The sequence below is a fragment of the Tachyglossus aculeatus genome, chromosome 1, assembly GCF_015852505.1.
Source record: "Tachyglossus aculeatus isolate mTacAcu1 chromosome 1, mTacAcu1.pri, whole genome shotgun sequence".
Taxonomy (NCBI): domain Eukaryota; kingdom Metazoa; phylum Chordata; class Mammalia; order Monotremata; family Tachyglossidae; genus Tachyglossus; species Tachyglossus aculeatus.
The window spans coordinates 55,788,132-55,810,835 of record NC_052066.1 but is presented as its reverse complement, the minus strand read 5'-3'; the positions used below and the strand labels follow the sequence as shown (position 1 = coordinate 55,810,835).

Below are 22,704 nucleotides of genomic sequence, written 5' to 3'. Positions count from 1 at the left end.
TTGAATCAAAATTCTGTACAAGAAGCTAGAATGTAGGCAACACTCGAAACACTTCTGCTTCAGTGAAAGCTCAAGTAAAACAATGTTACTAGTTCACCTCTGGACAGGTTCTTGACAAACTCTAAATATCCTCCAGGAGCTAAGGAATATAAACTCAAACGAGCTAGCTCATATTTGTATTTTTTAAAAGTTGCAGATGGAAACTGAGAGGTCCCTAAAGAAAACTGACAACTGCCTGGCCTATTTTTGGAAACTGGTACCAAATCATTATATGTCATCAGAGCACTCTGCCTAAATGTCACTTCTCCTCTCACAACGTGCCATTTAGAGAATATCTCAGACTCACAATATAGCAAATGTCCAAAAGAGAATAAAATTTGATATGAAAGCAGACAGAGGTAAAATCCTAAGGATGGAGCTGGAAGGAGAGCCCCTGAAATATAGTCATGGGCCAAACCACCCACCCAGATTCCTGGACCCTTCCAAAGGCCAGCCCATGATGGGGACAGCTGGCTAATGGCTTTGATGCCACTGGGGATGATAGCCACTCAATCACTGGAATTTACTGAACATTCATTCATTCATTCACATTTATTGAGCGCTTACTGTGTGCAAAGCACTGTACTAAGTGATTGGGAGAGTACAATGTAACAACAGATACATTCCTGCCCACAACGAGCTTACAGTCTACGGGGGAGACGGACATTAATATAAATAAATAATAGATATATACAGATATATACATATGTGCTTGTGGGGATGGGAGGGAGGATGAATGAAGGAGCAAGTAAGAGCAGCACAGAAGGGAGTGGGAGAAGAGGGCTTCCTCAGGGAAGGCTTTCTAGGAGAAGATATGGCTTCAATAAGGCTTTGAAGTGGGGGAGAGCAATTATCTGTCTGATATGAGAAGAAAGGCCATTACAGGCCAGAGGAAGGATGTGGGCAAGAGGTCGGCAGTGAGATAGATGAGATCGAGGTACAGTGAGAAGGTTAGCATTAGAGGAATGAAGTGTTCAGGTTTGATTGTAGTATGAGAGTAGCGAGGTGAGGTAGGAGGGGGCAAAGTGATTAACTGATTTAAAGCCAATGGTGAGGAGTTTTTGTTTAATACGGAGGTGGGTCAGCAACATATCACTGGAGTTTCTTGAAGACTGGGGAAACACTGTCTGAACGTTTTTGAAGGAAAATGATTTGGGCAGCAGAATGGAGCACAGACTGGAGTACGGAGAGACAGGAAGCAGGGAAGTCAGCAAGGCGGGATAGGATAAGTGCTTGCATTCATGTGGTAGCAGCTTGGACTGAGAGGAAGGGGTGGATTTTGGCGATGTTATGAAAGTAGCTTATGTTATGAAAGTAGACAGGATTTAGTGATGGCTTGAGTATGTGGGTGGAATCAGGGAGAGGAGTCAAGGATAACGCCAAGGTTATGGGCTTGTGAAACAGGAAGGATGGTGGTGCCATCAACAGTGATGGGAAAGTGAGTGGGAGGACAGGGTTGGGTGGGATGGTAAGAAGTTCAGTTTTAGCCATATTAAATTTGAGGTGACAGGAGGAGATCCAAATAGAAATGTCTTGTAGGCAGGAGGAAATGCGAGACTGCAGAGAGGGAGAAAGATCCGGGCAGGAGATGTAGATTTGGATGCCATCAGCATGGAGGTGATAGTTGAAGCCAGGGGAGTGAATGAGTTTTCCAAGGAAGTGGATGGAGAGGGAGAAAAGGGGACCCAGAACTGAACCTTGAGGGACGCCCACAGTAGGGGATGGGAGGTAGAGAAGGAGCTGGCAAAATAGACCGAGATTGAGTGGCCAGGGATATAAGAGGAGAACCAGGAGACGACAGCGTCAGCGAAGTGGAGGTTGGATAATGTTTCCAGGAGAAGGAAGTGGTCGACAATGGCAAAGGCAGCTGAGACGTTGAAGAGGATTAGGATGGAGTAGAGGCTGTTGGATTTGGCGAGGAGGAGAATACTCACGACCTCTGAGAGGATGATTTCTGTGAAGTGAAGGGGACTGAAGCCAAACTGGAGGTGGTCAAGGAGAGAATAATGATAATAATAATAATGGTATTTGTTAAGTACTTACTATGTACCAAGAACTGTTGTAAACACTGGGGGGATACAAAGTAAGCAGGTTGTACCACGTGGGGCTCACAATCTTAATCCCCATTTTACAGACTGAGGTAACTGAGGCACAGAGAAATTAAGTGACTTGCCCAAAGTCACACAGCTGACAAGTGGCAGAGCTGGGATTAGAACCCAAACTTCACTCACAAGACCCTGCTCTTTCCACTGAGCCACACTCCTTCTCTGCAAGGAGAATCAAAAGAGAGGAACTTGAGGCAGTGAGTGTAGACAGCTCGCTCAAGGATTTTGGAGAGGAATGGTAGGAGGGAGATGGGGTGATAACTGGAGGGTGCCAATGGGGTCATGGGAGGGTTTTTTTTAGGATAGAGGAGATATGGGCATGTTTTAAAGCATTGGCGAAGAAGCCACTGGAGAGTGAACAGCTGAAGATGGTAGTCAGGGAGGGAAAAAAAGGAGGGGGCAAGTGTGCCAATGAGGTGCAAAGGAATGGGGTCAGATGCATAGGTGGAGGGGGTGGATTTTGAGAGAAGGCAGGAGATTTTCTCTAGAGATAGTGGTGGGAAAGATGGTAGAGTTGAAGAACGGGCAGAAGCCGGGAGGAACTGGAGAGGGGCAGGGGTGATTTTCAGGAGATCATCCCTGATAGTGTCAGTTTTGTTGGTGAAGTAGATAGCCAGGTCATTCATTCATTCATTCAATCATATTGACAGTGCTTACTCTGTGCAGAGTACTGTACTAAGCACTTGGAAAGGTCATTGGGGGCCAGGGATGGGGGAGGTGGAGGGACAGGGGGCCTGAGGAGGGTGTTAAATGTCTGGAACACCAACTGAATATGAAGCCAATGCAAAGGGAGGAATTGGGGCAGGGGTATAAGGACAGAGGAAGACATTAAAAATGCTCTGGGGGCAGGACGTCAGCCTTTAATATTATAGAAAAAGGACAAAATTAATTTCCTAATAAAGATGAATTCTCTTTCTGCTAGGTCACACTACTTCTCAAGAGCTTGGACCCTGGTGGCACCAGTTCAGAAGAGAGGAAGGGTGCAAAAACATTGTGGAGGAAGAACCGACAAGATTCAGAGGCTGACTAAAATGTGAGTACGACAGTAGAGTTGCAGAGATGCAGGACAAAGAGGATCAAATGATCAATCAATTAATCGTCTTTATCGAGTGCTTACTGTGTTCAGAGCATTGTACTAAGCGCTTGGGAGATTCCTGTGTGGGCTCCTCCTCCCCCTTCCATCCCCTTACTGTAGGGGTTCCTCAAGGGTCAGTTCTTGGTCCCCTTCTGTTCTCTATCTACACTCACTCCCTTGGTGAACTCATTCGCTCCCACGGCTTCAACTATCATCTCTACGCTGATGACACCCAAATTTACATCTCTGCCCCTGCTCTCTCCCTCTTCCTCAAGGCTCGTATCTCCTCTTGCCTTCAGGACATCTCCATCAGGACGTCTGCCCGCCATCTAACACTCAATATGTCCAAGACTGAACTCCTTATCTTCCCTCCCAAACCCTGCCCTCTCCCTGACTTTCCCGTCACTGTAGACGGCACTACCATCCTTCCCGTCTCACAAGCCCGCAACCCTGGTGTCATCCTCGACTCCGCTCTCTCGTTCACCCCACACATCCAATCCGTCACCAAAACCTGCCAGTCTCACCTCCACAACATCGCCAAGACAACCTGCCAGTCTCACCTCCACAACATCGCCAAGACTCCATTCAAACCACTACCTTGCTGGTTCAATCTCTCATCTTATCCCGACTGGATTACTGCATCAGCCTCCTCTCTGATCTCCCATCCTCCTGTCTCTCCCCACTTCAGTCTATACTTCACTCTGCTGCCTGGACTATCTTTTTACAGAAACACTCTGGGCATGTTACTCCCCTCCTCAAAAATCTCCAGTGGCTGCCTGTCAACCTACGCATCAGGCAAAAACTCCTCACTCTTGGCTTCAAGGCTGTCCATCACCTCGCCCCCTCCTACCTCACCTCCCTTCTCTCCTTCTACAGCCCAGAACACACCCTCCGCTCCTCTGCCGCTGATCTCCTCTCTGTGCCTCGTTCTCGCCTGTCCCGCCATCAACCCCCAGCCCATGTCCTTCCCCTGGCCTGGAATGCCCTCCCTCCACACATCTGCCAAACTAGGTCTCTTCCTCCCTTCAAAGCCCTACTGAGAGCTCACCTCCTTCCCAGAATGAGCCCCCCTTTTGCTCTCCTCCTCCCCTTCCTCCCGCCCTACCTCCTTCCCCTCCCCACAGCAGGTGTTTATATCTTTACAGATTTATTACTCCATTTTACTTGTACATATTTACTATTCTATTTATTTATTTAGTTAGTTAATGATGTGCATATAGCTTTAACTCTATTTGTTCTTATGATTTTGACCCCCATCTCCATGTTTTGTTTTGTTGTCTGTCTCTCCTTTCTAGACTGTGAGCCCGTTGCTGGGTAGGGACCGTCTCTATATGTTGCCGACTTGTACTTCCCAAGCGCTTAGTACAGTGCTCTGCACACAGTAAGTGCTCAATAAATATGACTGAATGAATGAATGAATTACAATATAGCAGAGTTGGTAGATACATTTCCTGACCATCCTACTATCACTGGCTATCACCCTACTATCAATGGGAAAGTTTAGGAAGGGAGGGACTTTAGCCATGATGATTTTGAGGTGTCTGTGGGACACGTAAGTGGAAATGTCTTGGACAGAAGTGGAAATGTGGGACTGAAGATCAGGCAAGTGGAGAAAGCTGGAGAGGTAGATACTGTAACTCATTTCATACAGGTGGGAGCTAAAGCCCTGGGGGAGGGAGAGGGAGAGAGACTTAGAACAGTGCTTCAGTGCATAGAACAGTGCTTTGCACATAGTAAGTGCTTAATAAATGCCATTATTATTACTATAACTGAGCGAAAAGAAGAGGGATGCAGAACAAGTCCTCGGAAGACATCCACAGCGAGGAAGAAGAGGAGCCCTTCAACATCAGCTCCTCATCTACCCACCAAAAACCCTGTCTTCTTCTAGACTTTCCCAAAACTCAAGACAACACCACCACCCACCCTGCTTATGACCAGGCCTTCACTTTCACCATTCTGTGTCACCTATGACTTGAATGTGTACCTTTAATCAGTCAATTAGTGGTGTTTGAGAGCTTATCATGTTCAAAGCACTCTACTAAGTGTTTAGTACTGTTTGCCCTGCACAGTAAGCACTCATTAAATATGACTGATTGATTGATCTTTGACTCATCTCCCTCATTTAGGCCGCATATTCAGTCAAACCTACCTTCACATCATCTCTAGAATCCACCCTTTCCTCTCCATCCAAACAGCTACCTCATTGTTCTAAGCCCCAATAATAATACTAATACTAATAACAATGGCATTTGTTAAGTGCTTAACTATGCGGCGCCAGGCACTGTACTAAACGCTGGAGTGGATAAAAGCAGATTGGGTTGGACACAGTTCCTGTCCCAAGTGGGACTCACAGTCTCAATCCTCATTTTACGGATGAGGGAACTGAGGCCCAGAGAAGTGAAATGACTTGCCTAAGGTCACACGGCAGATAAGTGGTGGAGCATGACCTTCTGACCTATCATCCCACCTTGACTAACAGCATCGGTCTCCTTGCTGACCTCCCTGCCTCACTGTCTCTCCCCATTCCAGTCTACTTCACACTGCCTCTTGAATTATTTTTCTAAGAAAAATCCATTCAGTCCACATGTCCCCTTGCCTCAAAAAACTCCAGTATTAGCCCATCCAATTTTTCATCAAACAGAAACTCCTCCCATCAGCTTCAAAGCACTTGAACAGCTCTCCCCCTCCTACCTTACCTCTCTGATCTCTTACAATAACCCAACCCTCATAATCACTCCTCTAACGCAAACATACTCGCTGTTCCTCGATCTCATCTTTCTCGCAGCTGACCCCGTGTACGTGTCCTCCCTCTGGCCTGGAAATCCCTCCCTATTCATACCTGACAGCCCACCGCCACGGCTATCTTTAAAGCCCTGAACAAACCTCATCTCCTCCAAGAGGCCTTCCCTGATTAAGCCCTCACTTTCCCTTTCTGCCTTCTCTTCTGCGTCACTTCCTCTATTCTCCCTCCCTTCTGTGTCAGCGTGGCTCAGTGGAAAGAGCCCGGGCATTGGAGTCAGAGGTCAGGGGTTCAAATCCCGGCTCCGCCAATTGTGACTTTGGGCAAGTCACTTCACTTCTCTGTGCCTCAGTTCCCTCATCTGTAAAATGGGGATTAAGACTGTGAGCCCCACGTGGGACACCCAGTGCTTGGCACATAGTAAGCGCTTAACAAATACCACAATTATTATCGTTATTATTATCATTATTATTATTATTATGAGACTGAGAAGGAGCAGTCATTGAGGGTGGAGAAGCACTGTTCACAAGAACCTCCGGTGGTTGCCCACCACCTCCGCATCAAACAAAAACTCCTTACCGTCGGCTCTGAAGCACTCAATCACCTTGGCTCCTCCTGTGTCACCTCCTACCCTCCCAGCCCACACATTTTGCTCCTCTAATGCCATCCTACTCACTGTACTTTGATCCTGCCTATCTCGCCACTGATACCCTTGCCCACATCCTGCCTGTCCTGGAATGCCCTTCCTTTTCATAACCAACAGACAATTACTCTCCCCGCTTTCAAAGCCTTACTGAAAGCACATCCCCCCCGAAGAGGCCTTCCCTAAGCGCTCCTTTCCTCTTCTCCCACCCCCTTCTGCATTTCCCTAAGTTGCTCCCAGGAAGTCCCACAGCACTTAAGTACATAAGGAGGATGTCTGTCTCGCCCTCCATTCATTCATTCAATCATATTTATTGAGTGCTTACTGTGCACAGAGCACTGTATTAAGCGCTTGGGACGTACAAGCTGGCAACATATAGAGACGGTCCCTAACCCAACAGCAGGCTCACAGTCTAGAAGGGGGAGACAGACAACAAAACAAAACATATTAACAAAATAAAATAAATTATTTTATTTATTTTATTTTGTTAAACATGTACAAGTAAAATAAATAAGTAGAGTAATAAATACATACAAATATACACATATATTCAGGTGCTGTGAGGAGGGGAAGGAGGTAAGGCGGGGGGGAGGGGGAGGAGGGGGAGAGGAAGGAGGGGGCTCAGTGTGGGAAGGCCTCCTGAAGAAGGTGAGCTCTCAGCAGGGCTTTGAAGGGAGGAAGAGAGCTAGCTTGGCGGATATGCGGAGGGAGGGCATTCCAGGCCGGGGGATGACGTGGGCTGGGGGTCGATGGCGGGACAGGCGAGCATGAGGCACCGTGAGGAGATTAACGGCAGAGGAGCGGAGGGTGTGGGCTGGGCTGGAGAAGGAGAGAAGGGAGGTGAGGTAGGAGGGGGCAAGGGGATGGACAGCCTTGAAGCCCAGGGTGAGGAGTTTCTGCCTGATGCATAGGTTGATTGGTAGCCACTGGAGATTTTTGAGGAGGGGAGTAACATGCCCAGAGCGTTTCTGGACAAAGACAATCTGGGCAGTGGCGTGAAGTATGGATCCTGGTTCCTTCCCCTCTGCCTTCAAAGATGCCAATGTCTCTCCCATCTTAAAAAACCTTCTCTTGACCCCACCTCACCTTCTAGTTATCGCCCCATCTCCCTCCTACCATTCCTTTCCAAACTCCTTGAACAAGTTGTCTACATGCGCTGCCTCGAATTCCTCAACACCAACTCTCTCCTCGAACCCCTCCAGTCTGGCTTCTGTCCCCTACATTCCACCGAAACTGCTCTCTCAAAGGTCACCAATGACCTCCAGCTTGCCAAATCCGACAGCTCCTACTCTATCCTAATCCTCCTCGACCTCTCAGCTGCCTTCGACACTATGGACCACCCCCTTCTCCACTACACACTATCCAGCCTTGGCTTCACAGACTCCGTCCTCTCCTGGTTCTCCTCTTATCTCTCCGGTCGTTCATTCTCAGTATCTTTTGCAGGCTTCTCCTCCCCCTCCCATCCCCTTACTGTGGGGGTTCCTCAAGGTTCAGTTCTTGGTCCCCTTCTGTTCTCGATCTACACTCACTCCCTTGGTGACCTCATTCGCTCCCACGGCTTCAACTATCATCTCTACGCTGATGACACTCAAATCTACATCTCTGCTCCTGCTCTCTCCCCGTCCCTCCAGGCTCGCATTTCCTCTCTGCCTTCAGGACATCTCCATCTGGATGTCTGCCCACCACCTAAAACTCAACATGTCGAAGACTGAACTCCTTGTCTTCCCTCCCAAACCCTGCCCTCTCCCTGACTTTCCCATCACCGTTGACGGCACTACCATCCTTCCTGTCTCACAAGCCCGCAACCTTGGTGTCATCCTCGACTCCGCTCTCTCATTCACCCCTCACATCCAAGCCGTCACCAAAGCCTGCCGGTCTCAGCTCCGCAACACATTGCCAAGATCCGCCCTTTCCTCTCCATCCAAACAGCTACCCTGCTCGTTCAAGCTCTCATCCTATCCCGTCCGGACTACTGTATCAGCCTCCTCTCTGATCTCCCATCCTCTTGTCTCTCCCCACTTCGATCCAGACTTCACGCTGCTGCCTGGATTGTCTTTGTCCAGAAACGCTCTGGGCATGTTACTCCCCTCCTCAAAAATCTCCAGTGGCTACCAATCAACCTACGCATCAGGCAGAAACTCCTCACCCTGGGCTTCAAGGCTGTCCATCACCTGGCCCCCTCCTACCTCACCTCCCTTCTCTCCTTCTCCAGCCCAGCCCACACCCTCCGCTCCTCCGACGCTAATCTCCTCACCGTACCTCGTTCTCGCCTGTCCTGCCATCGACCCCCGGCCCACGTCATCCCCCGGGCCTGGAATGCCCTCCCTCTGCCCACCCGCCAAGCTAGCTCTCTTCCTCCCTTCCAGGCCCTACTGAGAGCTCACCTCCTCCAGGAGGCCTTCCCAGACTGAGCCCCCTCCTTCATCCCCGCTCTTATGCTCGAGCTGCTGAACGCTGCTGGCGAAAGTCTAAACACCATGCCAACCTCGTTCACTTCAAGTTTATCCTTTCCTGCCTTAACTCAGCCCTCTCTTCTGCCAGACAAAACTATTTCTCCTCCCTTATTGACACCCATGCCCATCACCCCCGCCAGCTCTTCCGTACATTCAACTCCCTTCTCAGGCCCCCGGTTCCTCCCCCTCCTCCTTCCCTCACCCCCAACGATCTGGCCTCCTACTTCATTAACAAAATTAAATCCATCAGGTCCGACCTCCCCAAAGTCACTTCCCCCCCTTCTCCAACTCCCCGGCTCTCAACCCTCTCTGCTACTCTCCCATCCTTCCGAGCAGTATCCTCAGAGGAGCTGTCCTCCCTCCTCTCAATTGCTACTCCGGCCACCTGTGCTTCTGACCCCATTCCCTCTCATCTCATGAAATCTCTCACTCCATCCCTTCTCCCCTCCTTAACTTCCATCTTCAACCGCTCACTCGCCACTGGTTCCTTCCCCTCTGCCTTCAAACATGCCCATGTCTCTCCCATCCTAAAAAAACCCTCTCTTGACCCCACCTCACCTTCTACTTATCGCCCCATATCCCTCCTACCATTCCTTTCCAAACTCCTTGAACGAGTTGTCTACACGCGCTGCCTAGAATTCCTCAACAACAACTCTCTCCTCGACCCCCTCCAGTCTGGCTTCCGTCCCCTACATTCCACAGAAACTGTCCTCTCAAAGGTCACCAATGACCTCCTGCTTGCCAAATCCAACGGCTCATACTCTGTCCTAATCCTCCTCGACCTCTCAGCTGCCTTCGACACTGTGGACCACCCCCTTCTCCTCAACACGCTATCTGACCTTGGCTTCACAGACACCGTCCTCTCCTGGTTCTCCTCTTATCTCTCCGATCGCTTTCTCAGTCTCTTTTGCAGGCTCCTCCTCCCCCTCCCATCCTCTTACTGTGGGGGTTCCCCAAGGTTCAGTACTTGGTCCCCTTGTTCTCGATCTACAGGCACTCCCTTGGTGACCTCATTCGCTCCCACGGCTTCAACTATCATCTCTACGCTGATGACACCCAGATCTACATCTCTGCCCCTGCTCTCTCCCCCTCCCTCCAGGCTCGCATCTCCTCCTGCCTTCAGGACACCTCCATCTGGATGTCTGCCCATCACCTAAAGCTCAACATGTCGAAGACTGAACTCCTTGTCTTCCCTCCCAAAACTTGCCCTCTCCCTGACTTTCCCATCTCTGTTGACGGCACTACCATCCTTCCTGTCTCACAAGCCCGCAACCTTGGTGTCATCCTCGACTCCGCTCTCTCATTCACCCCTCACATCCAAACCGTCGCCAAAACCTGCCGGTCTCAGCTCCGCAACATTGCCAAGATCCGCCCTTTCCTCTCCATCCATACCGCTACCCTGCTCATTCAAGCTCTCATCCTATCCCGTCTGGACTACTGCATCAGCCTTCTCTCTGATCTCCCATCCTCCTGTCTCTCCCCACTTCGATCCATACTTCACGCTGCTGCCCGGATTGTCTTTGTCCAGAAACGCTCTGGGCATGTTACTCCCCTCCTCAAAAAACTCCAGTGGCTACCAATCAATCTGCGCATCAGGCAGAAACTCCTCACCCTGGGCTTCAAGGCTGCCCATCCCCTCGCCCCCTCCTACCTCACCTCCCTTCTCTCCTTCTACAGCCCAGCCCGCACCCTCTGCTCCTCCACCGCTGATCTCCTCGCCGTACCTTGCTCTCGCCTGTCCCGCCATCGACCCCCGGCCCACGTCATCCCCCGGGCCTGGAGTGCCCTCCCTCTGCCCATCCGCCAAGCTAGCTCTCTTCCTCCCTTCAAGGCCCTGCTGAGAGCTCACCTCCTCCAGGAGGCCTTCCCAGACTGAGCCCCTTCCTTCCTCTCCCCCTCGTCGCCCTCTCCATCCCCCCATCTTACCTCCTTCCCTTCCCCACAGCACCTGTATATATGTTTGTACATATTTATTACTCTATTTATTTATTTTACTTGTACATATCTATTCTATTTATTTTATTTTGTTAGTATGTTTGGTTTTTTTTTTTTCTCTGTCTCCCCCTTTTAGACTGTGAGCCCACTGTTGGGTAGGGACTGTCTCTATATGTTGTCAATTTGTACTTCCCAAGCGCTTAGTACAGTGCTCTGCACATAGTAAGCGCTCAATAAATATGATTGATTGATTGATTCCTCTCCTCCTCCTTCCTCTCCATCCCGCCTGGCTTACCTCCTTCCCTTCCACACAGCACCTGTACATATGTATACACATTTATATGTATTTATTACTCTATTTATTTTACTTGTACTTATCTATTCTATTTATTTTATTTTGTTAATATGTTTTGTTCTCTGTCTCCACCTTCTAGACTGTGAGCCCACTGTTGGGTAGGGACCGTCTCTATATGTTGCCAACTTGTACTTCTACACACAGTGAGTGCTCAATAAATACGACTGATTTATTGACTGATTAATTGAAGTGGGGAGAGACAGGAGGATGGGAGATCAGAGAGGAGGCTGATGCAGTAATCCAGTCAGGATAGGATGAGAGATTGAACGAGCAGGGTAGCAGTTTGGATGGAGAGGAAAAGGTGGATCTTGGCGACGTTGCAGAGGTGAGACCGGCAAGTTTTGGAGATGGATTGGATGTGAGGGGTGAATGAGAGAGTGGAGTCGAGGATGACACCAAGGTTGCGGGCTTGTGAGACGGGAAGGATGGTAGTGCCGTCAACAGTGATGGGAAAGTCAGGGAGAGGGCAGGGTTTGGGAGGGAAGACAAGGAGTTCAGTCTTGGACATGCTGAGTTTTAGATGGCGGGCAGACGTCCAGATGGAGATGTCCTGAAGGCAGGAGGAGATACGAGCCCGGAGGGAGGGAGAGAGAGCAGGGGCAGAAATATAGATTTGGGTGTCATCAGCGTAGAGATGATAGTTGAAGCCGTGGGAGCGAATCAGGTCACCAAGGGAGTGAGTGTAGATAGAGAACAGGAGGGGACCAAGAACGGAACCTTGAGGAACCCCTACAGTAAGGGGATGGGAGGGGGAGGAGGAGCCAGCGAAAGAGACTGAGAATGAACGGCTGGAGAGATAAGAGGAGAACCAGGAGAGGACAGAGTCTGTGAAGCCAAGGTTGGATAGCGTGTTGAGGAGAAGGGGGTGGTCCACAGTGTCGAAGGCAGCTGAGAGGTCGAGGAGGAGTAGGATAGAATAGGAGCTGCTGGATTTGGCAAGCAGGAGGCCATTGGTGACCTCTGAGAGGGCAGTTTCTGTGGAATGTAGGGGATGGAAGCCAGGTTGGAGGGGGTCGAAGAGAGAGTTGGCGTTGTAAGCTTGTTATGGGCGGGGAATGTGTCTGTTATATTGCTTTGTTTTACTCTCCAGGCACTTAGTACAGTCCTCTGCATACAGTAAGTGCTCAATAAATACCACTGATTGATTATACTTCCCCTTCATGTTCAAAATCAATCAATGGTATTCACTGATAGCTTACTGTGGGCAGAGCACTGTACTAAGTGCTTGGGAGAGTACAATATAATCCAGTTGGTAGACACATTCCCTGTTCACAACACAGCACTGTTAACTGTCAATTCTAGGTCATGATAGGCAAATGGTCTTACTCAATCTCAACTGAAGAAAATCCTACCACCTTTGAAATTCTCTTTCGGATACAACTGCAGGACCCAAAGCAAAAACTCAAATTCAATGAAATTGAATGTCATATTTCTAATGTGATTGTGGGACAAGCAATACAATTCTGTTCAAAAGAGAAATATTTAGAAATAGAGTTGGAAGCAAATCCTATTTTACAAGATGATTAGAAAATAACATTTGCTCAAAGGAGTGCTAAAGACAAGCACCTGCTGCAATGGAAAAGCATCATTTTCTTTAGTTCCAAGCTAACTGCATTTTAGACAGCTACAGGGAAGTGGTAGCTTAACTGATCCACAAATAACTTTAGCTATGGCTGGGGGGTGGGGAGAAGAATGACGTAATTATAAAAACTATCTCTGTTCATTTAGTCGTACGGCTGCCTCTATTAATTAACATTGCCAGTTGCAGGTTTCAGTTTGCCAAATTCACCTATAATAATAATGATGGCATTTATTAAGCGCTTACTATGTGCAAAGCACTGTTCTAAGCGCTGGGGTGGATACAAGGTGATCAGGTTGTCCCACGTGAGGCTCACAATCTTAATTCCCATTTTACAGATGAGGTAACAGGCTCAGAGAAGTTAAGTGACTTGCCCAAAGTCACACAGCAGACATGTGGTGGAACTGGGATTTGAACCCATGACCTCTGACTCCAGAGCCCGTGCTCTTTCCACTGGGCCACGCTGCTTCTCCGGAGCCACGCTGCTTCTCCGGTAGTTCACCTATAGTTCACTACCAAATAAATTAAGGTCCTTTCAAACAGCAGGTAGGTTTAGAACCTAGGGATAAAGTATGAAGCACTCGACCTTTGTAATTCCACCATTATATTTCAAAAAGTTAGCAATTAAAAGGAAAAAAAATGCATTAGGAAATGAATTAGCTAGATGAAAGCTCACCTGGGCTTTCATTATATTTCATTTTGTTATTTTTTAGATAATAAATTACTTAAAAAATTCTGGAATAGGTCATTCTTTGCTTAGTACAGTGCTCGGTACATAGTGAGCACTCAAAAAATACCACTGATTAATAACAATAATAATGATAATTACGGTATTTCTTAAGCGCTTACTATGTGCCAAGCACTGTTCTAAGCACTGGGGTAAATACAGGGTAATCAGGTTGTCCCACGTGGGGCTCACAGTCTCAGTCCCCATTTTAGAAATGAGGGAACTGAGAAGTGAAGCGACTTGCCCAAGGTCACACAGCAGACAAGTGGCAGAGCCGGGATTAGAACCCACGACCCCTGACTCCCAAGCTTTGCCACTAGGCCAAAGGCCACTAGGCCACTTTGCCACTTGTACTTCCCAAGCACTTAGTACAGTGCTCTGCACACACTAAGCGCTCAATACGACGATTGATTGATACAGAGATCTGTTAATCTCCCAATCAATCACCCTCCCTCCCACACAGTCACTTTGAACCACACAATCGTAAACACACACACACACACACACACACACACACACACACACACATCTCTTAGTACTCTCCCCTCCCTCCCTTAATCATTTATTTACAAAGGCACATGGTATTCATTGCCTCTCCCTCCCTCCTCTCCACCTCCTGCCCCTAAGGAAAGCTCTGAGAGCTGTCTCTACCATTAAGAAATCTGCAGTCCTCAGTGGCAGATAATAATGATGGCATTTGTTAAGCGCTTACTATGTGCAAAGCACTGTTCTAAGCGCTAGGGTGGTTACAAGGTGATCAGGTTGTCCCACGGGGGGTCACAGTCTTAATCCCCATTTTCCAGATGAGGGAACTGAGGCCCAGGTAAGTGAAGTGACTTGCCCAAAGTCACACAGCTGACAACTGGTGGAGCCGGGATTTGAACCCATGACCTCTGACTCCAAAGCCCGTGCCCTTTCCACTGAGCCACGCTGCTTCTCTGGCCTAAGTGGGGTCTCCAGCCCACACTGTGTTTGGATTCCTACCTGCTACAGCTTTTACAGAGGTGGTGACCTCAATTTCTCAATATAATAATAATAATAATAATGGTATTTGTTAAGCGCTTACTATGTGCAAAGCACTGTTCTAAGCGCTGGGGGGGATACAAAGCGATCAAATTGTCCCACATGGGGCTCACAATCTTAATCCCCATTTTACAGATGAGTTAACTGAGGCACAGAGAAGTGAAGTGACTTGCCCGAAGTCACACAGCTGACAATTGGCGGAGCTGGGATTTGAACTCCTGACCTCTGACTGCAAAGCCCGGGCTCTTTCCACTGAGCCACGCTGTATATGGAAATGCACAGATTAAGGGAGGAATTGGTGGTGACCTCAATTTCTCAATATAATAATAATAATAATAATGATAATGATAATAATGGTATTTGTTAAGCGCTTACTATGTGCAAAGCACTGTTCTAAGCGCTGGGGGGGATACAAGGCGATCAAGTTGTCCCACATGGGGCTCACAATCTTAATCCCCATTTTACAGATGAGTTAACTGAGGCACAGAGAAGTTAAGTGACTTGCCCCAAGTCACACAGCTGACAATTGGCGGAGCCGGGATTTGAACTCCTGACCTCTGACTGCAAAGCCCGGGCTCTTTCCACTGAGCCACGCTGTATATGAAAATGCACAGATTAAGGGAGGAATTGGGGAACTCAGTAGAAATATAAGCCAAAGGATCCAGACAGCCTCTTCCCCACCCACTCTTTGCTTTATGAATCAATCAATGGTACTTTTTGAGCAGTAACTGTGCGCGGAGCACTGTACTAAGTGCTTGGGAGACTACAATATGACAGAGTTGGAATTCTATCTTATACCAGAAATGGTTGCCATTCAGTTCATTAGATGTGGTCTAATCACCTCCATCCCCAAAATAAACACAAACACACGCACAATTTTTCAGTGTTTAGAATTTTACCATTGTTTCCCTAAAAAATAATACAGTTCTGCAGTGCCACTAGGAATTTTAACAGGGGTGGGAATAGAGGGAACAAGAGCTCTTTGGGTAAAATATACATTTAAATCTCTCTCTACTAAAACTCGCTCAACAATAACAATAATAATTGTATTCGTTAAGCCCTTACCATGTGACAAACATTGCTCTAAGCGCTGTGATAGGTATAGAGCAATCAGGACGGACACAGTACCTATCCCACATGGAGCTCACAGTCTAAGTAGGAGGGAGAACAGGTACTGAATCCCCATTTTATAGATGGGGTAATTGAGGCACAGAGAATTTAAGTGACCCGTGCAAGGTCACACTGCAGGGATGTGCCAGAGGTTGGATTAGAACCCGGGTCCTCTAACTCCCAGGCACACGCTCTTTCTGCTAGGCTATGCTGTTTCCTTTTTATATTTCGCTGCTAACAACAGACTAAAGAAATTCCCAGGGGTCAGCTAATCAATCTATATCCTTCTATCCAAACAGTTTTCACCTAACCCCTGCCAAATTGGTAATTATTACTTTATTTAGCTCTCTAAGGAAGGAAATTATAATCTCCCGCCACCCCCAACAAACACACCCCCCCGATGGTCCTCCTTTAGCCTGCCTAAGTCTTTTCTGCTCCTTCGAAGTCCATTTTCTGTTTAGTCAGCATAGAATTGATACTATTCGGCTTTTTCTTTTTTAGGATCATTTTTCTGTTCATCTCCTTGGACTCTGCTCAAGATATCCCCATAATTCCATACCCGCAGTCTGAGATTTAAGCATACAGTACATAACTTGTACTTCCCAAGCACTTAGTACAGTGCTCTGCACACAGTAAGCGCTCCATAAATACGACTGATTGACTGATTGATACAGTGGCTGATTAGTCCATTCATTCTATTTGTGCTGCTGTTTTCGAAATGGTCCAGCACTACGTTTGGCTTAAAAGAAAAAATATGTTTCAAGTTTTATATACATACATGCGCTATTTAAACACATTGTAAAAATGCGTTTTTTAAAATATTATGCTTCATTTATAGTATATTTAGAAATAATGAGGGGGGGAATTACATTTATTAAGATAGCTGCTCAGCCAGACATAACCCCCGCCTCCTCTTCTTCCTCCTCCTCCTCCTCCCAGGCTTCCCCCAGGGCAGCAGGGACAAGGTAAAGGTAAAGTGGTCTTCCCCTCAACCGCCCGCCTCCACCCCCCCAATCAATCAATCGTATTTATTGAGCGCTTACTGTGTGCAGAGCACTGTACTAAGCGCTTGGGAAGTACAAGTTGGCAACATATAGGGACAGTCCCTACCCAACAGTGGGCTCACAGTCTAAAAGGGGGAGAACCCCCAACACATACTCCCCCCACAAATGGGGTGCTGACATGGTGCTGGCTCCTTCAAGAGGAAAAACACCTCACCTTCGGGCTAAGCTTGAAACCTGATTTTACAGCCATTTCCACTTCTTTCTGCTTGCTCAGTTTTGGCATAATTTGTTAAGCACTTACTATGTCCCAGGCATCATCCTAAGCGCTGAAGCAGATACAGGGCAACCAGGCTGAACACAGTCCCTGCCCCTCCTGTTTAAGGGGTGGGTAGAACGGAACTCTTTAACACTCACTTTACAGACGAGGAAACTGAGGCTAATGGAAAGAGCCTGGCCCTGGGAGACAGAAGGTCATGGGTTCTAATCCCGGCTCCACCGCTTGTCTGCTGCGTGACTTGAGCAAGTCACTGCACTTCTCTGGGCCTCAGTTACCTCGACTGGAAAATGGGGATTAAGACTGTTAGCCCCAAGTGACACTTGTACTTCCCAAGCGCTTAGTACAGTGCTCTGCACACAGTAAGCGCTCAATAAATGCGACTGAATGAATGAATGAATGAATAAGGACAGGGGCTGGATGAGTTTGGATCTACCTCAGCACCTTTCCCAAGGTTACACAGTAGGCAAGTGCCAGAGCCAGGGTTAGAATCAGGTAATAATAACAATAATATTAATATTAATAATAATAATACTTAAGCGCTTACTATGTGCCAAGCACTGTTCTAAGCACTGGGGCAGATACAAGGTAGGCAGGTTGGACACAGTCCCTGTCCCACACACGGCTCACTTTCTTTAGGCAAGCCACTTAAGAGAAGCAGTGTGGCTCAGTGGAAAGAGCCCAGGCTTTGGAGTAAGAGGTAATGGGTTCGAATCCCGACTCCGCCACATGTCTGCTGTGTGAGCCCACTGTTGGGTAGGGACTGTCTCTATATGTTGCCAACTTGTACTTCCCAAGCGCTTAGTACAGTGCTCTGCACACAGTAAGCGCTCAATAAATACGATTGATGGTTGATGGTGATGACCTTGGGCACGTCACTTAACTTTTCTGGGCCTCAGTTACCTCATCTGTAAAATGGGGATTAAGACTGTGAGCCCCACGTGGGACAACCTGATCACCCTGTATCCTCCCAAGCGCTTAGAACACTGCTTTGCACATAGTAAGCGCTTAACAAATGCCAATTATTATTATTAACTTCTTTGTGCCTCAGTTACCTCGTCTGTAAAATGGGGATGAAGACTGTGAGCCCCACGTGGGACAACCTGATCACCTTGTATCCCCCCAGCGCTTAGAATGATGCTTTGCACATACTAAGAGCTTAACAAATGCCATCATCATTATTACTGTAATCCCCATTTTGCTGATGAGGTAACTGAGGCTCAGAGAAGTTTAGTGACTTGCCCAAAGTCACACAGCAGGCATGTGGTGGAGCCGGGCTTAGAACCCACGACCCTGTGATTCCCAGGCCCGGACTCTCTCCAGGAGGCTCCGTTCCTTGCTTCGCCTGGTCCCCGAGGGCGGGGACTGAGTGAAGGCTGGTGTGGAGGCTGGCACCTGCAACTTCCATCCCGTGGAGGCAGGTGCTACAGCAATCAATCGTATTTATTGAGCGCTTACTGTGGGCAGAGCACTGTACTAAGCGCTTGGGAAGTACAAGTTGGCAACATATAGAGACAGTCCCTACCCAACAGTGGGCTCACAGTCTAAAAGTCTACATGTGGGTAGTTGGGACACGGGGGAGCCCAGCAGAAGGCGGGAAGTTCCCAGGTGGAGACGACACTCGCGCATTTCCCTGCTCCTCCCTGACAATAGCTCTGAATGGGCTCCCTGACTTTCATTTATGTGCTGCTGCTCCTCGGCTTTGCTCGGCAGGAATGAATGGCAGGGAGTGGAGTAATAATAATAATAATAATAATAATAACAATAATAATAATGTTGGTATTTGTTACGCGCTTCCTATGTGCAAAGCACTGTTCTAAGCGCTGGGGTAGATACAAGGTAATCAGGTTGCCCCACGAGGGGCTCACAGTCTTCATCTCCATTTTACAGATGAGGGAACTGAGGCCCAGAGAAGTGAAGTGACTTGCCCAAAGTCACACAGCTGACAAGTGGCGGAGCCGGCATTTGAACCCATGGCCTCTGACTCCAAAGCCCATGCTCTTTCCACTGAGCCACGCTGCTTCCCCATAATGAATGACCTGGGAATCAAAGGGTGATGAGTCCAGTGGGCCGCGGCTGTCATTCTGGACTATATATTCATTGCTGGTAAAAAAAACTGCCAAGGATGGGTAAGTTAAAATAATTCAGCCACTTCATCCTTATTGGCTGGGGAGAAAAATAGCCAATAGATCAAAAGTATTAACCATCTGCTGTGTGCAGAGGACTGGACTGGACTCTTGGAGCATACAACGGAATACAAATGACTACAAATTGATTTTAGAGTATGTGTCCCCTGCTAGATTGAAAGGTCCTCAAGGACAGGAACCCTGTCTTCCGATTCTATTTATCTATTTTGATGGTATTGATGCCTGTCTACTTGTTTTGTTCTGTCATCTGTCTCCCCCTCCTAGACTGTGAGCCGGTTGCTGGGGAGGGACCGTCTCTATATGCTGCCGATTTGCACTTCCCAAGCACCTAGCACAGTGCTCTGCACACAGTAAGTGCTCAATAAATACAACTGAATGAATGAATGGAATGATAATGATGATCATCATCAATTGTATTTATTTAATACGATTAAATGATTAATACAATTTATATGATAATAATTGTGATAATGATGATACAGTTTTTTCAATTAATCAATGGTATTTATTGAGCACTTACTGTGTGCCGAACATTGTACTAGGCATTTGAGGGAGTACGATACCAAGGATTAGGTATAAATGATTCCTGTCCACAAGAAGCTTAGGCTTTTACTATGTGCCCTGCCTTGAACTGGGGCTGGGTTAAATACAAGATAATCAGGTTGGACACCATTCCCTGTTCATTCGTTCAATCATATTTATTGAACGCTTACTGTGTGCAGAGCACTGTACTAAGTGCTTGGAAAGTACAATTTGGCAACAGATAGAGACAATCCCTACCCAACAATGGGCTCACAGTCTAGAAGGGCAAGACAGACAAGAGAACAAGTAGACAGGCATCAAAACAGATAAACAGAATCGGAAGACATGGTTCCTGTCCCTGAGGACTTTTCAATCTAGCAGGGGACACACACTCTAAAATCATTTGTAATAAAACTATTTTAAAAGTATAACCATTCAAAAATAATAATTTAAAAAAATTCCTCTAAACTGTAAGCTCCTTGAGTGCAGGCACTGTGCGTCTATTGTATTGTGCTCTCCCAAGCCCTGAGTGTCAGCACTTAGAACAGTGCTTGGCACACATTAAACGCTTAGCAAATACCGTCATTATTATTACAACTTTGCCCAAAAGAAGTACTCAGAAAATTCCATAGTTGGTTGATTGAGTAATTTCATAAAGGAGGAAGAAGGAAAGTCTTTCTGTAGCTGTGAGCTTGGGTAATATGGTATTTACACAAGCACGATGCTGGTTTAATAATAATAATGATAATAATAATAATGGTATTTATTAAGAGCTTACTATATGCAGAGCACTATTCTAAGCGCTGGGATAGATACAAGGTTATCAGGTTGTCCCACGTGGGGCTCACAGTCTAAATCCCCATTTTACAGATGAGGTAACTGAGGCCCAGAGAAATGAAGTGACTTGCCCAAAGTCATACAGCTGACAAGTGGTGGAGCCAGGCTTAGAGCCCATGACCTCCGACACCCAAGCCTGTGTTCCTTCCACTAAGGACTTCTGAGAGCGAGGGAGAGAGAGAAACTGTCCCTCGATTTGTGGCCATACTTCTTGTAGGAGCTGTTGGCATTTTGTAACTTGGCCTCTCAGCCTCAAGGTGAGCCCGGTGACTTGGCTCAAAGCAGTCTGAACTACGCTATATCGCTTGAAGTGGTGCTTTTGCTCTTCCTGGAATGCTTCACGTGCTCATTCCATTTGAAATTGCCGGCCTTCAGGTCCAGCAATGGATGCTGCAAGGACTTGCTGTTGGCCATGTTCTGCCTATCCTACTCTTTCCTAATCCTCCTCGACCTCTCAGCTGCCTTTGACACTGTGGACCATCCCCTTCTCCTCAGCATGTTATCCAACCTTGGCTTCACGGACTCCGTCCTCTCCTGGTTCTCCTTTTATCTCTCTGGCCAGTCATTCTCAGTCTCCTTCGCAGGCACCTCCTCTTGCTCCCACCCTCTTACTGCAGAGGTTCCTCAAGGGTCAGTTCATGATCCCCTTCTGTTCTCCATCTACATTCACTCCCTTGGTGACCTCATTCGCTCCCACAGCTTCAACTATCATCTCTACGCCGATGACACCCAAATCTATGTCTCCTCCCTGTTCTCTCTCCCTCCCTCCAGGCTTGTATCTCCTCCTGCCTTCAGTACATCTCCACCTGGATGTCCGCCCACCTTAAACTCAACATGTCCAAGATTGAGCTCCTTATCTTCCCTCCCAAACCCTGTCCTCTTCCTGACTTTCCTGTCACAGTAGACGGCACTAACATTCTTCCCATCTCACAAGCCCACAAACTTGGTGTCATCCTGAACTCCGCTCTCTCAAGCCGCAGTGTGGCTCAATGGAAAGAGCCCGGACTTGGGAGTCAGAGGCTGTGGGTTCTAATCCCAGCTCTGCCACTAGTCTGCTGTGTGACATTGGGCAAGTCACTTAAATTCACTGTACCTCAGTTACCTCATCTGTGAAATGGGGATTAAGACTGTGAGCCCCACATGGGACAAGGTGATTACCTTGTATCTACCCCAGCACTTAGAACGGTGCTTGGCTCATAGTAAGTGCTGAATACCATTATTATTATTATTATTATTCACCACACACACCCAATCCATCACCAAAAGCTGCGGGTCTCACCTTCACAACATCGCCAAGATCTGCCCTTTCCTCTCCATCCAAACCACTACTTTGGTGGTACAATCTCTCATCCTATCCCGACTGGATTACTGCATCTGTCTCCTTTCTGATCTCCCATCCTCCTGTCTTTCCCCACTTCAGTCTATACTTCACTCTGCTGCTCGGATTATCTTTCTACAGAAACGCTCTGGGCATGTCACTCCCCTCCTCATAAATCCCCAGTGGGTGCCTATCAACCTTCACAAGAAGCACAAACTCCTCACCCTCAGCTTCAAGGCTGTCCATCACCTCGCCCCCTCCTACCTCACCTCCCTTCTCTCCTTCTACAGCCCAGCCCGCGCCCTCCGCTCCTCTGCCGCTAACCTCCTCACTGGGCCTCGTTCTCACCTGTCCCACCGTCGACCCCCGGCCCACATCCTACGTGTGGGATGCCCTCCCTCCCCACATCCGCCAAGCTAGCTCTCTTCTTCCCTTCAAAGCCCTACTGAGAGCTCACCTCCTCCAGGAGGCCTTCGCAGACTGAGTTCCCTTTTCCTCTGCTCCCTCCCCTCCCAACAGCAACTGAGCATACTGGTACATATTTATTACTCCATTTTATTAATGATGTGTATATATCTATAATTCTATTTATCTATTTTGATGATATTGACAACATCTCCTTGTTTTGCTGTCTGTCTCCCTCTTCTAGATTGTGAGCCCGTTGTTGGGTAGGGATTGTCTCTATCTGTTGCTGAATTGTACTTTCCAAGCGCTTAGTACAGTGCTCAGCACACAGTAAGCGCTCAGTAAATATGATTGAATGAATGAATATTACCCACAAACTACAGTGTGGCACTGCTGCAGCTACCAGATCAGCT

At 47.7% G+C, this 22,704-nt stretch overlaps 1 protein-coding gene across 6 annotated transcripts in view; it reads right to left on the bottom strand.

Moving 5' to 3' along the window:
* TBL1XR1 (TBL1X receptor 1) overlaps positions 1-22,704 on the bottom strand; it is a 231,323-nt gene that overhangs the window by 39,316 nt on the left and 169,303 nt on the right. Inside the window, exon 1 of one of the 6 annotated variants that reach the window (XM_038743320.1) lies at positions 1,974-1,992. The exons of the other annotated variants lie outside the window; for them this stretch is intronic. The gene's annotated coding sequence lies outside the window, so the exon portion shown is untranslated. Of the gene's footprint in view, positions 1-1,973; positions 1,993-22,704 lie in introns of those variants that run through there. 6 annotated transcript variants of the gene reach the window in all.